We start from the raw sequence: 18,484 nt of genomic DNA on the forward strand, positions 1-18,484 counted from the left end.
ACTAGGGAAAAAAAGAGATCTATCTCACAATTTCCTCATATCCACCTGTGGGGTGGCCAGAAGACAGTCCGCAAAATTCACATCAAAAGATGGAAAGAAATAGGATAGCCCTTTAAATGGGGTGAATGTCTCCCCCATTTAGAAAGCTAGACAATCCATGCAGTATACATTGGCCTTAAAATAGATATAGATCTATCTCAAACTGTAGCTACCTCTCTGCAGTAATAAAAAAAGGGTACACTGGCCTCTGTGGCAATACAGTATATAAACCACAGCCACACCACTAGTGGGCTAGCCCCAGTGTAAACATATTCAAAGTACTGCAAAAACGGTGCATACAGGTACTGTACATAGAGAGGAGAGGCTAGCCATATTTTGCCATATGCGCTTTTGTTTGAATTTCGTATATTTACGTTGGGTACACAGTTAGATTTATTTTTTCACTCCTGACGAAGCCCTTTCATTTGAGTGAAACATGTTGAGTTAGTTTTTGCACCGTTATGCTTTTTTGTTTGGGGGACACACACAGTTTAGTAGGATGGAGATGGATCACTCTAATATGTCCCTTAGTTCAGAATGGAGAATTCTTTAGCGAGTTTGAGAGTAGATTCACACATGTGCAGTGTGGGCTGAAGCTCAGGTTTCACAGCCAATTGATAGTGGTTGTTCAGTGGTTCATGTCAGGTTTACATCAGGTTCAGGACAGGATTAGCTCAGGATCTTATCCTGTTCACACATATGCGGTTTAGAAACAGTTACCATAGAAGTCAATAGCCTGTAATCCGCACCTGAACCTGAAGGCACTGCTCAGAAATCGTACATGACTTTTGCAAACCGCACTGAAATCGCACCGCCAGTGCACCATAGGAAGCAATATTTTTTTTTCTCATGTCATGCGGATTGGATCAGTCAGTTTATCTTCTTGTCTTGATATTGTAATAGAGAGGTGGGGGGTTGTAAGAGTTGAGTGTATTAGTATACTGGCCACCCTAACAGTCTCTCCTAACCCTAACAAGCTTGGATAAACATGCATGTCCCACCAAAACCCTTAATACAGGGAATAACTAGATGTCATCAAAAGCCTAACTGGGGTTTGATACCACTTATAAATTATCTTTTAATTGTTGCCTTCTAAAAGTATCTAATGAGCTTCTCAAGACCCAATATCATTTGCTTAGGAGGACATACAAGATAATGGAGTTCCTTAGAAAAGCAACGTGTCGGCATATCAAAGATAAATCTTTCAGAAAGTTCCTATGTTTACAGAGATTTTCAAAGAAAGAAAAGGTCCCAAAGGAATGTGGTCTCAGAAGAGCTTGCAAGAACTGTGAAATTTTGGGATATAAAAATACAGCTGAACAGCAAAGCTGATTTTTTTTTTATCGAGATGCAAAAAAAAAAAAAAAAAAATATGAGGACAGTGTTCGTTGTCTAAAACAGGAGTAAGAATTTCATTTCAGTGCAAGTTTACTTGAGCAATGGTCACACATTTTTAATGTCTGCAATGTAAATAAAAGCATTTGGGTTTCGGATGTTGAATCTGTGGATGGAAACAGACACGTGACGTCTATTATGTATATAGAAATCTCTTTCACTATACAAACCCTTAACAGTTTTGGAAAGTTTAGATGACACCAAGCAACATATGAAAGTTATAGTAAACATAGTAAAGCTCTTCCACTGGTCAATTTGAGAAGTCAAGAAGGCCAGGTTCCTGACTTTTACCAAAATTACAAGAAAGTGCTATTTTTTTTAGAAAACATTTAACAATATTACTATTGTGGTGATTGTGTGCAATAGAGATATGGACGCTGTACGTGACAGCAACCTTTTTAGGCCTCAGCCATTTTGTCTCTCCTTTCCTCCCTCCTCTCACATAAAATGGAATTTATAGATGTAAGTTGAATGGACATCAAAAGGGCCTCTTATCGTAAATAAAACACAGATAGAGGAAGCTTCAGGGCTGTAAACCGCTAATTAGTCTGGTGCAGGAAGTCTGCTTTGAAAGCCACTTTCCTCTGCCCGATCGTAAAGCAATAACTCAGTCAGTCATGACCTGTTAGGCCATTAGGGCTGGAGTGTGCAATTAAACATACATTCCACGTGTAGACATTTTTCATACTATTCATAAAGTTCATCAGGAATTAGGCACATTAATATTAGGTATATATTTGGATAGATCATTTTAATGTGAGTCAAACAAGGCCTTACATGACTATATTAGCACCTAGGATAGGGAAGAAAGCAGTCTCTTCCCTCCTGGGTGACAAGGGTACGCTGTGTTTGGTATCCCTGGGTTTGAAATATAATTCTGAATATTAATCTGCCAGTTGCTAGGATGCTACCTGTACCTATTGGAAGTTATTAACTTTAGTATGAAATTGTTACCTCCTAGACCCCATCCCCAAACTGGATGATTGGTCATTTGTTCTCAGGTGACACCCTTTTAATATGATAGAAAAAGCCTGACAGGCTGGAGAAAAGACAGCTCTCGTTCAACATCAATCAGGAAACATCTAAACGGACTTGAGAGCCAAGGCAATCTTTTTGTTTGGACAATTGGACTCTGCTTAAACCAAGGATATAGCAAGTATTCTGCCTTCTGAACTCCTTTCTTTTATTTCTCTGTTTTATTGTTCTCTTTATATCTTTGCAACATCTTTTTCTGTAAATATTTTAATTGCACCGTTTTGACCTTTTTGAAACCATATTTTGAAAAGTGTTGAAACAGTCTCTAAAGCTTTTAATGCAAACTAAAGAATCCCCATCTCTTGAAGAGTGCTACTGTATGTTATAATCCTCTGAATATATCGGTCTGCGGTGACCGTGTGTTTTACAGACGCATATGCTAATATCATAGTGTTATGGTTAAGATTTGTGAGTTTCCTCCTTCTCTGTAATAAAAGGTGGTGGTGGCAGTGTGAAGGGTTAATTGCGTAATTAGCCTAACCCAGTAACAATCGCTCTCAGGCTGCTGGCACACAGATTGTAGTCCCGTGACCTGGAAAATCTTTGTGCAGGGCGCAGCTGAGAATGACATTGTTATGCAAGTGACAGCGTGGTGTGAGATTGGCTGGTCCTTTGGTCAGTTGGTGAGAAGTTGGTGAGAAGGGCTGGGGTCACGCTCTGGGCTCCATCACAACTATCACTTCGCCTACAAAACCAGTTGTGACTTTTGGAGACTTAGAATTCCAATTAGAGGTCATGACTAGTTTAGGAAACCTATGGGGTAGATTTGCTAACACTTGAGAGTGCAAACTCTAGTGAAGCTCTGCACAGAAACCAATCAGCTTTCAGGTTCTTTTGTCAAATCCTAACCCCTTCATGCCTAAGGGTAAAACAAATCCTAAAGCCTAAGCAAAATTTTGCAATTTTGACATGGGTTCGCAAACCTATACATATCACCACAACTATTTTGTACATCCAGGTGAATTATACCTTTTTTTCAGGACAAATTGGGCTTTCATTTGGTAGTGAATGGTAATGGCTATCTCCTGATTTTTTTAATTATTATCAAAGGAAAACTGGCCCAAAATAGTAAAAATATATATATTTTTTAAAATTTAGCGGTATATTTCTTATTGCTACCAAAACCTTCCACCAAAGAAAAACCCCAACAAAAATTTTCCTGGTCCTGAAGATCACAGCGATGCCACATATGTGTATGTTATTTGTTGTTTGAACCTGTAGTACAGTCCAGAAACAATAGTGCACATTTTGCTATATTTTTTTGTCCTATCTAAAACACACTGACACTAATTAAAAAAAAAAAAAAAAATCCTGCCCAAAATATACTGACCCTGACCTTTAACACTTACTTGCCCAAACACTAACATTGGCACTGACCTAGAAAAAACACCTTGATCTAGGTATTGTTTCTTTATTTTATTTTTTAAATAATTTAATTTGCACACTTTTTCCTCTCTAAAAAGGAGAGAAAGAGGTACAATGTATCTCTCGGCTCCATTCAGAGAAAACACGGGTAGGGATTCACAGTGACTGATCACTGTTATAGTCAATCGGTGGCTATCACAGCAATTAGGGGACCCGGAATCCGGAGTTCCGGGTCCCATACTAATGATTGGGGCCCGGAGTTCCGGATTCCAAGTCCCCTGATTGCTGTGATAGCCTCTGGTGAGACCCTGGTCTCTGTGCTGGGAGTGTGCTCCCAGTAAAAAAGGGAGATATGCAAATATGCAGCCCCATGACAAAGCCCAGTGCAGTGAGGCCACATATTTGTGCGAGGTCGGCATCAAGGGGTTAATTCAACAAGCTGAAGTTATAAGCCGACTGGCTATCATGCACAGCTACACCAGATTTTGATTTAGTAAATCAACTGCATGTCTCTGAAAATGAGCATAGGACATTCAAATGATACATTAAAGACTTTCCACAGGCACACAGGTCTTAGTAGGCTGCTACTCACATAACAGAGAAGGTGAAAGGTAAAAATGGTAGTCGGCCACACACCTAAAACTTCCTTTATTGCAAATGCTTCAATAAAACGCACAGCCACAAGTCAGCGCTAAGCGCAAAAAATGTTAGCCATTTTCTGTATTCCTCATGTGGCTGTGCATTTTATTCAAGCATCCACTATAAAGGTGGTTTTAGATGTGTGACCGACTACCATTTACACTTTTCTTGTGAAGATAGTTACGAGCTGGGCCAGCAAGAGTCGATCAGCGGACTGACCTGGTCCACTAATCAACTTTTTTTTTTTATAGAGAAGGTGAAACCAGGTTGTTCATTAAAATCAATAGGGTTGATTTACTAAAAGGAAAATAGGCTGTGCACTGCAAGTACACTGGAAGTGCAGTTGTTCTAGATCTATGGGGAACATGCAAGAAAAAAAAAAAAAAAAAAGGAAAACCAGCATTTTTGCTTGAACGATTGGATAAAAGAAATCAGCAGAGATTTGCTTCATTTCAGAGCTTCCCCTAGGATCTAAAGCAACTGCCCCTGCAGTGCACAGCATATGCACCTTTAGTAAATCAACCCCATTATGTCAAAGAAACCTCTGACCTTGCTGTGGCTCTCTTCATACAGCTGCATTCAGGAAAAGTGATTAGAAACTGAAAAAGGACCATGCTGCTAACTTTTTACAAAAAGTCAAACTTTGCATATCAGTAGCAGCACATTTAGTCTACTTAGGCTGTGTATTTTGGGGAAAGGAGGAAAGCGTTTGAAACAGCTAATGGAGGTACTGTTATGTTTATATATTTAAAAGCGTAGTCTAGCAAGAATCAACTTATTTGCAGAACTACTTGGGGACATTATGCACGCCCACCCAAGGCTGTAACTTTGCATGATTGAACCCCATGGAAAAACCAGTAAGGACACTGTGCCTCACTAATATCCATTTCAGAGTAATATACCTATAGGCTACTATGGCAAGACAGATGGCTAATCATTTAGCCAATCTGTTGGCAGTTTGTCGTGGACTGGTAAGAAAGAAAAAAAAAAAAAAAGAGCAAAAAGGTGTAACTTTGCCATAGAGAGGAACGTAGTAGCCTAGAGGTGAACTTTTTCTCAATGTACCTACTTTTTTAAAATGTCCTACTGGCAAGACACCCAGAAATTAGATTAGGACCGCATTACACAGAGGTGCCCTGACACAGTGCCAATTAGCTATTGGATTATGAGATTTCAATAAAGTTTGCATTAGTGCACGTTTTTAGATTCTCTTACTGTCCAGGACCGTATACTGCAAATATTATAAAAACTATTAGCACAGCTCATCTGGGGAAGACATGCATTTGCATTCTGCATCAACCTTAGTTAAATTATTAATCATTTAATAATGAATGAAAAGTTATCAAAACAATTCTAATTAAACTATTCCTGCCTGAAGGATATCCATACAAAATTTAATACCACTGTGGGGATGGAGAATCTGACTCAGCTAATCAAAATTGATAGCGGGGAAATATGCTTCAATTGGAGCACAATAAATTGAGTCATGAGCTATGTACACATTTACTGGATATGCCTAGGGAGATCTAAGAACAACTAAATTGAGCTGGAGATTGTATACCTCCATATTTCACACAATGGACCAAAGTTCTGATAAATCAAAAAAGAGTGGACGTAAATATAATTCCCCCTGTAGAATAATACATTATCACAAGACACACAACACTGTAAATGTCTAGAAAGGTCATTTGGTTATGGTGAAATATGTGGCTGTATAAAAATGTATTCAGTTGTTCAGTAGCTTGTAAATTGTAGGCTCTCTTAAAAGGATAATTCCTCTTCAAATTGATTTATCAGTAATTGGTGGACCCTGGCATGATTGCATTACCCACTGCCTTCCTATATCACTTGCTCTGCCCAGCAGCAAGATTGCCATTTGGAGTCAAAAGGTTCTGATTCTCTCCAAAATATTCTTACGCTTTAATCCAATTCAAAAGGTAATTCCACCTTTCCATGAAAAATTTAAAGATGAAATCCTAAGACCCTTCCTCCTTCCACCACCCACAGCTGGTGTACCGATCTGGATGTGTACACTTAAAATTCATTAGTAAGCACGGTCACAAGATAGCGATGACCAATGAAATTCTCTTACTTCTGGAACAGAAGTTTCTTTGGCCAGTGCTGTCATGTGATGGATTGGTTTACTGGCAGCTGTCGGTGGCAGAAAACCAGAGGAGTGGGGAGGGTGTTGGGAATTTTTGGTGTAAAAGGTGGAATAACCCTTTAATAGAGGAGCAGCATGACATAAAGAGGGAGAAATGTTTACTCTGTAACAAGTTGAGTTATTCTACTGTTCTTTTTATAAAACTGGAGTTTTAATCAAAATGTTGGATTTAATTCTTCAAATATTTACATTTGTGCAGAAAAACATTTTACATGGCACACTTCATGGCTTATTTTAACCAGGTGAGCCTTTCCATGCCAAATCGGTTCAGTGTTATAAATCGCTCCACTTCAAACAGCAATCCGACCCTAATTTATTGAAGATCCTGCGGAAGAAATTCAATATTCATCTTCATCTTTACCATATGATGAGATTAGCTAGCCATCATACACAATACTGTGTTTTCCTGGCCATTTTAAGAGGGAAGCACCTTCTATTGTGATATTAATGACTAATCCTCTGATACTCTGAGAGGCCAGTTGTCTTTTATTTTCCAGCATTTGCACTACAGTGGATTGAAAGTGTTGAGGGAAGGGTGGCTATCAGCATTGTCAATGCCGATTCCAAATCCCATAGCTTGTGAGTCAGCATCTGGCCACTAGACTGACAACCCTCCTATTGTGAGCTGCAGTGTCTGGGAGCAGGAGTGTGGGAGACACATATGGAGGATATGGCTTAATCAGGGAGGGTAAGGAAAGGTTTGTTGGTTACTTCATAAAGCTTGTGCATCACATAACAGCTTGATTTGGGACATATTTAGAGTGTCATATACTGTATAATGATCATAGTAAACAGGAGACTGAATCTCCCTAACAGAGACACAGACAGCAGTAAAATCCTGATAGGTGTACTACTCCCCTCTCTACGCTGTCCAAAGCTTAAAAAAAGAAAAAAAAAAAAAAAAAAAGAAGTTTTACAGTTATCTGTTATTTAAAGCGAATTTCCATCTCCATGTAAGGCTCCATTCACACGTCACATGAAAGTTGCATGACAAGCCGCAGACTATTCTTTTCAATGGCACCCACTCAAATCTGTGCGACTTTGGTGCAGACACCTCTTCAAAATTGCTGCAACTTTCTTTGGTGGAGCTTTTGATGTGACTTTGGTCTAGAGCAGCAATGGGCAAACTACGGCCCGGCGGACCTTTTAATCCGGCCCGCGGAGCGTGGCAAACATTGCCTGTCAGGATGTGTGTAGGCGGGGAAGCGTGAGGCGGGGCAGCAGGGGAGCTAGGCTCCACTCACAGTCCGCCCTGAAGACCGGAACGGCGCGGGAACACGGCGAGAGGAACGCACGGAGCAAAGGTAAGTGAATTGACACAATATGGGGAATGAATTACTATATGGGGGATGAATTACTATGGGGGATGAATTACTATATGGGGGATGAATTACTATATGGGGGATGAATTACTATGGGGGATGAATTACTATGCTTACTATGGGGGAATATTACTATACTTACTATGGATGACACATACACATCATTCATCTACTCTTGGTTCGGCCCCCGGGTCCAATATATGAACCCATTGCGGCCCTCAAGTCAAAAAGTTTGCCCACTCCTGGTCTAGAGAGTGTAAAGTTGGACCAAAGTTGCATCAAATCGTGCTTCAAAGTCACACTGAAAATCGTGTAACTTTGGAGATGCGCTAGTGTGAATGTAACCTAACTTTAAATAGATAGTTTTGCTGCACCAGCTTAGTCCAAACAAACAATTTACTTCATTGACAGTTGCAGTGGCTATGTGCACTGAAGAAACTATATGTAGCCTAAGCTACATAGAGTGCTGTGTTCCAGCAGTAAGACAAGAACTTCCTGCCCTGCTCTATGATCAAAATCAAGTGGGTTGAGCACTTCAGAAGACACTTTGTACTCTATGAATGAATACAAAGCTTCCTATGATTGGTGGAGGTTGGAGAGGTGGGCTGATGACATCACAAACTACACCTTAGCCGATCAGAGGAAGCTTTGCATTCATAGTGAATGAAGTTCTCATCGCAATGTCAGAACACAGCACCGTATATGGTATGTAGCTGCATCTACATACAGTTAATATAGCGTGCACAGCCGCTGCAACTGTTATTGAAGTAACTAGTTCCTTTGGACCAGATTAGTCTAAACAACCCATTTAAAAAGTTCAATGAAATATGAAGAACAGCTTTAAAGCATAATTAAAAGGCAAAAAATTGTTTTTTCGTTAGTTTTGAACAGAGTGGAAAGGGATTACTGCACTTATTAGGTTTTCATAGCTGTCTGTGTACCCGTAAGGGTGATTCATTCTCTCCATTTGTCCGGTTTACCATTATCATTGAAATTATATAGGGAAAATCTTCCAATGGGGACACTAGTTCTGGCGACCTGGGGGGCCTCAAGGGATTCCCTTAATTTGTATGGACTTCCTCCCACTGCCAGTTTTATCTAGGGGACAAAAAAAAAAAGGGAAAAAAAAAAAGAAGAAGAAGAATATAAGCCTCTCTTACGCTATCCAAAATGAAAGGGGGGAAAAAAAAAAAAAAAAGTTTGCCTATAGTTATACTTAAGGATTGCAAGGCATGATTTCCACTTTGCCTAGCAAGCATTAGCCTTAAAAAGTGTAACTAAAGACAGATTTTTTTAAAAATTAAAATAAACGTGTTATATTCACCTGCTCTGTGAAGTGGTATTTCACAGAGTGGCCCCGATCCTCTTCTTCTTGGGTCCCCCATTGGTGATCCTGGCTCCTCCTCTCCTTTGTGTGTCCCCCTAGAAAGCTGTTTGCTATGGGGACAAACACTGTGTGCTTGCTCCCAACTGGTGTCTATGAAGCCACACTCCATAGAAAACACAGCAGGACCCACTCCTCACTTCCTCTTCACTGTAGATGGTTGACAGCAGCAAAAGACAATGGCTCCTGCTGCTGTTCAAGTCCTTGTGTGAAGAGAAAGTGGGGGGAGAAGAGATGCAGACTTGCATAGCGCTGATCTCTTCTCCCCTCTCTTCCCCTTCACACAAAGAAGGGGAAGCACAGGGAACTTCGCAAGCAATGCATTAAGGTAAAAAACGTTTTTAGGTTTATTATCACTTTTAAATCTGGTTTGCAAACATTTTTTTCTTAAGATAAAAGTTGTAATGTGCAAAACAAAGTGCACCTGTAAAACAAAAAAAAAAAAATCATGCATTTAAAAAAAAAAATTAAATAAAAAAAAAAGGCCTAAAAGAGGTAGAAAAAAACCACCATGACATATGACTTACTTTATACAGACAACCGTTACTTTTATCTCATTGCTCCAATCTTTCATAATAAGAGATGTTCTCAGCAGATTAAAGGCAGATCTTCGCACCCTAATCCAATTGCCCTTTTACAGGATTTGTCGAATCTGGCGTAGTTCCTAGATGCTACATTTGTCACTAGAGACTTTAATGACTGAATTGTCCATCAATGTCTTGCATTTCCCCCATATATTCTTCTTTGACCACCTCTGATTTGATCAGTTCCTTTTACATGTGTTTTTATAGATCTATTCTGATAAACAGGAGCGGCTGTCTACAATACTCGGTTAAGGACAAAGCATTTATCTTTAGTGTTATTTCTCACAAGGAGTATTTCATTAAAGCCTGTGTGCCGCAGAGGATCCCTTATCAGATGAAAATGTTTCTGTTGTGCGAGTTATGATGCCTTGCTCCTTTATTATACTGTCATCTCTAATAAATTATAGCCTTTCAGGTTCTGGGCTCTGACACATTAGTTAACAGCATTTTGGTTGTAAACTCCAAGTCTCTTCGGAAGGACAATATTTTCCACATGTTTGTGACAGTTAGAATTGGGAAACAAGTTTTCAGAATAACAACTTTCACAGTTTATGCCTTTGAGCTGTCATGTTCAACAAGCTGCACCAAATATTTGCAGCTTAAACATACCCTGCTATGTACAACAAACCTTTTGCTTTTAAACTCAAGTGACACAAGCTGCCTGCAGAGTGCCCCCAAATATCTTCCTGGTATTGATCTTTTGGGATGCTGGCCATTATACTGTTTAACTGTATAGTTATCCTCGCCTTGTGAATCTGGACCTCCAAAAAATACAGGAAAGGATATTCAATGTTTTCAGGGCTCCTCTTCCCATCATAGCATAACCCTCATTCACTAAAGCACAATAAAAGTTTCAAAAGGGAAGAATAATTTGTTAAGAAGCTGCAGTTCTTGACAGAGGCATAATGAAAAGCTTGATAAGTTTGGCAGCTAAAAGGAATATTTCCTAACACGGTTACAATGTTTGCTGAGTAACATTAGCTGTTCACCAATTGGCTGTATTTGGCTCTGCCTTGGGCAAAAAAAAAAAGATCTCTCAGACCTCCCTCCTTTCAGCTGATCTCTGGCTGTCACCTGTAAATCACCAATTGCACTCTTGGCTGCTACTTCCCTTCCATGCCAAATGATGCCCAGCATCCTCCAATCCATTGCTGTGAACCCAGGGCATCAAGGACCCATCCCCGTCCCCTGGACTGATGGTGGAATGCTGCATAGAGCATCACCAAGTCATTAAATACAGTAGGCCTTCCTTTTGCAGTAAATAGGTATAGCTCCTTCCCTGCCTAAACCCCCTTGGGGCAGAGGGAGAAGATTTGTCTGATCCTTCACGCTGATACTACCGCTCTCTCTCCTCCCCCATCCCAAGCTAAAGCACACAAGGGGCCAATGAAGAGAGGCCTGAGGGCATGTAGTCTGGAAAAGTGAACTAGTCATTGGGAGCAAGACAGCTCTGGACTACACCTGCTACAAAAGCTTAGGGATAGACGAGGAGGAGGGATTAGGGTTCCCAGGGGCAAAGACTTTTATGAGGAGATGAGTGCAGCCTCAGAAAGCAGAGAGAGAGAGCCACGCTGTTCAGCACCACCCCCAGAAGATACTGAGACCAGAGCCACAGGAGGCCAGTCCTGGACAACTAGAGAGTACAGGGCACGATCTAAGCTCAGAGGAATGGAACCACTACCAGGACCGAGATCTGCTGTGTTGCCTACCGGAGTCACCATGATCAACTCAGAGTGAGCCGACACCGGATTGGAGGGACAACTATTGTTGTGACTGCTGAAAGGGCCTTGTGGCCACTATTTGCTACCACCACTAGAGATTGAGCCATTGGGAGGCACCCACCTACAAAACCTATAGCCCTAACACTGCCTGCAAGCCTTTTTGACTGCTTCAAAGCGCACCAACGTTTAAACAGCTCCAATGTTTAGCCAGCTGAAGAGTCAGGACTAAAGACTGCCCTTAACAGTTTTTCCCCAAGGCCTTGCCCATTTTTCTAGTTAAAAAGGTACCAAACCCCTGCCCATCAGAGTTCACTCTAAACCAGAGTAGTAGTAACATCACTTACATTGTATTTGTTATTCATTTCCACGGTTTATCGTTGGTTTGCCAATACCTGTATGGATGTATGGATGTTAGTGATAAAGAAGGTGAGCTTAGTCGTTTTGGCATAGTTATTACTCTGTCTAGCAGTTTGTGTTAAATGCACGCACAGCAGGTGAAGTTTATGCTCTACTCTCTTGTTCTTGGAGTCGAGACACAGAAGAGAGAACCCAAAATTACCAGGTGGCTCCTTTGGGGGGTGATGCTACATAGGATCAACTTACTGGTGAAGGAGGGCAAAAAGGATCTGTGATATGGTCAAAAAAAAAAAAAAAATACGTATACTGATTTTCTTTTCCTTGGTTATGGAGGTGCTTCATAGGAGGTTACAAAAGGTTGGGAGGGGGGGGGGGCTGTGACCTGAGACTTAAGTTGGACTTTAAATGGCCAGTTTACAGCCTAACACCACCTTTGCTGTGTTTAGCCTCTAGCTTAGGATAACAAAGTTTTGCATTTGTTCTAGCTATGATAAATTGTATTCAATGTAAAATTTTATGTTTACAAGTCATTGCACAAAATTGCAATAATAGAGACAAAAACGACAGCACTCCTGAATCCCCCTCCTGCTGCAAACCTCAACAATTGGTAGATGACACTGTCCCAGCTTCCTGAGTTCCAAGCCTCTCTCTGGATCGCTCGTCTTCCAGCCACAGGCATTCAAATGACCAAGCCTCATTGTCAGCCCTTCTCCAGTGTTATTTCCTTTTGATCTTGCACTGACCTGCCTCTCCAGATAGGGTTGCCACCTCGTCCCTTTAAAACAGGACAAATTATTTACACAGGTTCTGTGGCTGATAGAGGTGGTAATTAAACGCACTTCGTACCTTATCTGCATTAAATTAGCCTCAGAACATGTGTATATAATATGTGTTCGGGTTTAAAGGGGTGAGGTGGCAGCCCCATCTCCAGACGATGCAGTTTCGCACATGTTCTTTCGCTCTCACTACGTAGCGAACGCTCTCCTTGCAGGCAAAACAAAGAAAACTTGTGCAGTACAAATATAAAAGAGCTTTATTTGCTATAAAAGTACTAATCATAAGTGTACAGTCTATCCATGCATTCAGAAGAGGCCAATTCCCCACTGGTAACACCTGATTAGGGCTGGCACTCCAAAATGGAATCCAACAGAATTTGGTCCCTTCCTTCCAAAAAAAAAAAAAAACTTGGCACCCACCGTAACCAAACACTTGGTCAGTTGAATGCCAGTTGATGGAAGAGTGATCCAGAGAGAGGCTTGGAACTCAGGAAGCTGGTACAGTGACATCTACCATTTGTTGAGGCTTGGAGCACAGCGAGATGGAATTACACTAATCGAAACAAGCTCAGCGTGGTCAGACTTTTGACATTCCTATCATAGGACTGGTATGTGCTTTTTGACATCATGTATTACAGCAAGTGTGTTTAAGAGAGAGAATCTAGGAAGAGGAGAACGAAGTTGAGACTGCTTCCAGAAAGTAAACTTTAGAGGTTTGTATATATGCAAGTTTAAGTAGGTGAGACCTGCTATTTTCCCAACGAGGGAGAAAAGGGGATTCAGGAGCGCTGCCATTTTTGTGTCTATTATTGTCAAGTTTCGCCAGAAGATGATGGGAGTTGGTCAGCACCTCTGACTAGGATTTAATGCATTTTTACATTGTATACTAATCGCTGTAAATAATGTTAATACACTAAATCATTTAAACCATTTGCCGCCCGCCCTATGGCCAAATGGCGGCTGGCAAATGTCATCAGCGTTCCGGGTGGATGCCATATGGCGTCCTCCCGCACATGCGCAGATTACGCTCCTGCAGTGCCTCGCAGCGGCGCAATTTGTCACCAGCCGTGTACCTCGGACACGGCCGATGACAGATCTGAGTATCGGCCCCCGTTGCCGGTACCATGTGACCTGCTGTGACCAATCACAGCAGGTCACATGAGAGTTGTATACAATGGATGGCTTCATTCATGCCATCCATTGTATACTAGTGCCTAGCTGTGAATGGTCACAGCTAATCACATGCACATGTCATGTGATTAACTGTGGCCAAATCACAGCTAAGCACAAAAAAAAAACCCTGAATGAAACAATGTCATTCAGGTAAATGCTTGCTTATAGCAAAGTAATTTTTTGCTATAAGCAAATTGTGTAAAAAAAAAAAAAAAAAAGAAATACTGATCACTTCCCCAAAGTAGTACAATGTTACTATGGTAACATTGTACTACTTTGGTCATAGTGAAATATGAAAAAAAAAAATCTTAAAAAAAATGAAAAAAAATGTAATAAAAAAATATATATATTTTTTTTTTCATACTGTCACCAGTCAGTGTCCCTGATCACCGCCATGCCAGTTATATGACGACGCTGTACTGCACTGGTGACAATATGTAAAAAAAAAAAAATTAGTAAAACTAATTTTTTCATTTTCCAAAAAATTATGACAAAAAAAAAATACAACTTCAAAAAACTCACCATGCCTGTTATGAAGTGCGTTGGACTGTCTACTCTGCAAAAAGGGGTCATTTGGGGGATATCTGTACTGTTCTGACATTCTTGGACCTCAAGAAATTAGATTGGCTGTCAGTACTTCAGGATTGATCAATTTTCAGATCTATACCATAGTTTGTGAACTCTATAACTTTCCTACAAACTAAAAAATACATCCTAATTTGGGTTATTTTCAGCAAAGACATGTAGTAGAATACATCTTGGCCTAAATTTATTAATTTATTTGCAAACTTTTATAACAGAAACAAAGAAAAACGTGTGTTTTTTTCAAAATTTTTGGTCTTTTTTTGTTAATTTAGCAAAAAATAAAAACCCAGTGGTGATTAAATACCACCAAAAGAAATCTCTAGTTGTATGAAGAAAATGATAAAATTTTAGTTTGGGTACAATGTTGTATGACTGTGCAATTGTCATTCAAAGTGTGAGAGCGCTGAAACCTGAAAATTGGCCTGGGCAGGAAGGTGTGAAATTGCCCGGTATTGAAATGGTTAAACACAAACAAGACAAGCACTCACAGGTCAGCAAATTAGACTCCCCATATACTCATAGACAAGAGATTATTTATCAATCTGACACCAAAGGAAGTAGTGAAAAACAGCAGCAGTGAGACCTATTTTGAGACAGATTTACTACCAACATAAACCATGCTCCTAGCCACTTCTAATTTGCCTGTGTGTTTTATGCACAAAACAGTTGTACGTGATAAATCCACAGCAAAAAATTCTACAAACAAATGCAGCCAGCAGTCCAGGATTACATGTGTAGGGGTCATAAATACAGTCATAACTGTAGGAAATCCTTTGCTCAAGGAGAGGTAGCTGGATTTGCATTAATTATGCTCCTGACTCTCAGTAATTAGACTGATAAATCTCCCTTATAAAATGTGAAGCGCTTACAATTGCTCAGCATCTCAATATATGCCTTGCTACATCTTGGATTTCTTCTTTAAACCAGAACTGAAATCAAAGCTGATGATTTGCAATCATGAACATCAGGAAATAGTTTCAAAAGCAGTACATTAAACAATTTAACTTTTGTCGAATTTCAAATGAAAAATAGCAGTGCACTTCCTGACAGATATGTGCCTATGCACTCATGTTTCTAGTCTCATAGCTGTAGGTTTGCAGGGTAAGATCACCGATGGCACTGCTGTCTCTGACTGCTAGTCTCAGGAGATTTGTAGTGAGATTTGGTGATGTCACTACTGTGCAGCTCACTGTTCTCCTTGCTGTGCAGGAAGATGTATTTGACAATCTGCAGTGCAAGGATCTCCCTGCTTCTGATTCATTCACTCTGTATCTCTCCTTTCTGCACCTCTTCTGTTGCTTTTTGAATATTCCCCCACCAGTCATCAGAGGGCAGCTCTGTGTGAGGAAGCCAAGCCCTGCTTCTACCAAGATGACCGTCTCCACTCAAATACAAAATGCAGTACAAGGTCTGGAAAGTCAGTGATGGGGAAAATGTCAGCTAAAGGGAGACCACAGGCAATAGTGACTAATATTTTACTCTCCACTTGCGTTTTTCAGCAGAGCTTCTATGGTTAAAAGAGAAGTACGGCCAAAGCTTTTTTGGCCATACTTCACTTCTGGGTCAGAGGAGAGCATTTATGCAGTCCTGTGACCCAGATTCACCTGACATGTTGGCTGATGTTACAGAGCTGCTTCTGGCTCTGAAGGGATCCTGCCAATTTTGGGATACACCCAGATGCCCGACCAGCAGCAGGCTCAGCCTCTCAGTGTGCTGTTCACAGTATGAGCCAACTGCTCCTGCTCCCTCCACAGCCTGGTGCTCCAGTGAGTGCTGGAGGGGAAGAGCAGAGAGCTGGTGACGGACGGTCACTACTCTCTGCTCACTGAAAACAGATGAACTGAATGATCATTGGTCGTGTGATCGCTTGGTTCTCAGTCTTTGAGCCAGTGTGGGACAGCTGCAGCATCGGACTTCAAGTTCCTCTTTCAAGGGAAATCACATGCAATAAATATGTGGTATTAACAACTTTTTAAATGCTGTTAGTGGGCACGAGGTTTGGCTTTGAGTTAGAGAAGAAATCCAGTAGGCTTCCTATGGTGGCACACCAAGAAGAGGAAGAGCCAGGATTGCTTGTAGGGGACCAAAGGAGGAGGTTCGGGCCACTCTGTGCAAAACCATTGCACAAAGCAGGTAAGTATAACATGTTTAAAAAAAAAAAAAAAAAGTTAAGGCTAACAATCACTTTAAGTGTTTTCATTAATCTATGTTAAAATGAAGAAATCTCAGGTGTAACTGCGCTCTAGAGAGATTATACATGACTGGTCAGGCTAGGATTGCTCATAACCAGGCACCTAAACCTATTATATAGATCAAAACCAGCACTCAACTTAAAAGTCTCTGTGCCCAATATCCACTTCGCCTCTCACACCTGTTCATCCCTTATGGATCAGAGCACTTTTTAGGGCTTGTTCACACTTGACTAAATTTCTAACTTTTCAAAAATGTCCCTATGGGCATTAGACAGGCGTTAATCAGCTTTAGTATGGGCGTTCTACAAGCATTAAAAACGGTCCCCAAGTGCCCTATGCGAGGTTTTGAGGCGTTTTACAAGCATTAAAAACCGCACTACAAACGCCTATAATAAACACCCCGCAAACGACTGCCAAGAGTTTGAGGAGCATCACCATAGACTTGATTGAAAGGCTTCAACTCCACCTGACTCCACATCAGGCTTCAGTTTTGAAGCGACGCAACACTAATGCTTCATGTTTTGCTAATGTGAACAGCACTGTGTGCTGCCCATAGTATGATTTCCGTAGGCATTTGAGGAGCATTAAAAACGCCCCTCAAACGCCTGCTATCAAAGCTAGTGTGAACGAAGCCTTACATTTCTGCTATGAACCTGTTTATTCGACGATAACTTAAGATAAAAAAAAAAAGGTAATACATGTAAGGAAGCTTTCTTTTCATGAATGCTGTCTTACAACAAATGATTGTTTTTTTACCAATCCTTAAACAATTAAAAGCACAAAAAAAAAAAAGTTGCAAAAAACACGTTTTTTGAGCAGTGTTAATTTAAAAATAAATGGCGTTACTGCACATAAAATTCCTATTTTAAAATGACACAAATTATTGTTCTGGTACAAAGCATTGCAAAGTGATTTACAAATTAAATAAAAGTGGGTTTTTTCAATTTTGTGCTTTTCTAAAAACGTGAAATTTGTAAACATATGTTGTTACAGGTGTAAAAATTTTAACAAAAACAAAATAAAGTTTCAAATATTATTTCATAAAATAGAAACAAAAATCAGCAGAAAAATAATAATTAAATGGAGGAGAATAAAGAGCTAATTAGGGCTGATTAGAGTAAACTAAGGGTTAATAAAAGGTTAAAACAGGAACATTTTTTTTTCCTTTATTAAAAGAAAAAAAAAACAAAACAAATTTTTTCACTGTCAGGTTGGTTTAACTGACTTCATCTGCAGAAGCAAGTTCATCTCTTTGATCTGTAGATGAATAAACAGATACCAAATGAATTGTTTCTTTTGAACAATGCTGTTGATAAACATTGCCAGACTGCTTTAGTTTGACAACACCAGCTGTCTCGGTGTACTCGGCTTCCCCAAAAGGGGAAGTTCCCCTTTAAGGCTTTGTCCCCCACTCCACATTAAGGATTGGTACCAATTTGATAGCTACCCGCTCCCACTCCTGGTGTGATCGCATAAGGAGATCGGAAGCAGAAGTCGTCACACGTGACAGGTCCCAGAACACTACGGGACCATTCACAAGCGCGGAGCTACTCGAGCTGTGTGAAACCACAAGCTGTCACAGCCGGGTGCCCACACTAAAGATGCCGATGTCAAGGAGAGAAGACAGCTGGTGAAACCAGCCATGGTGAGGATACCGCTGGACTGGGGCACAGGTAAGTGTCTGTATTTTAAAAGACAGCAGCTACAGATTTTGTAGCTGCTAACTTTTTTTTTTTTTTTAAATTCAACTGGA

At 40.4% G+C, this 18,484-nt stretch overlaps 1 protein-coding gene across 2 annotated transcripts in view; it reads right to left on the reverse strand.

The window, feature by feature from the left end:
- The window catches only part of DECR1 (2,4-dienoyl-CoA reductase 1), an 84,879-nt gene that overhangs the window by 13,607 nt on the left and 52,788 nt on the right, over positions 1–18,484 (reverse strand). The window lies entirely within an intron of this gene.

The sequence above is a fragment of the Staurois parvus genome, unplaced genomic scaffold (assembly GCF_062004578.1).
Source record: "Staurois parvus isolate SC_StPar_1 unplaced genomic scaffold, SC_StPar_1.0 ptg000230l, whole genome shotgun sequence".
NCBI lineage: Eukaryota > Metazoa > Chordata > Amphibia > Anura > Ranidae > Staurois > Staurois parvus.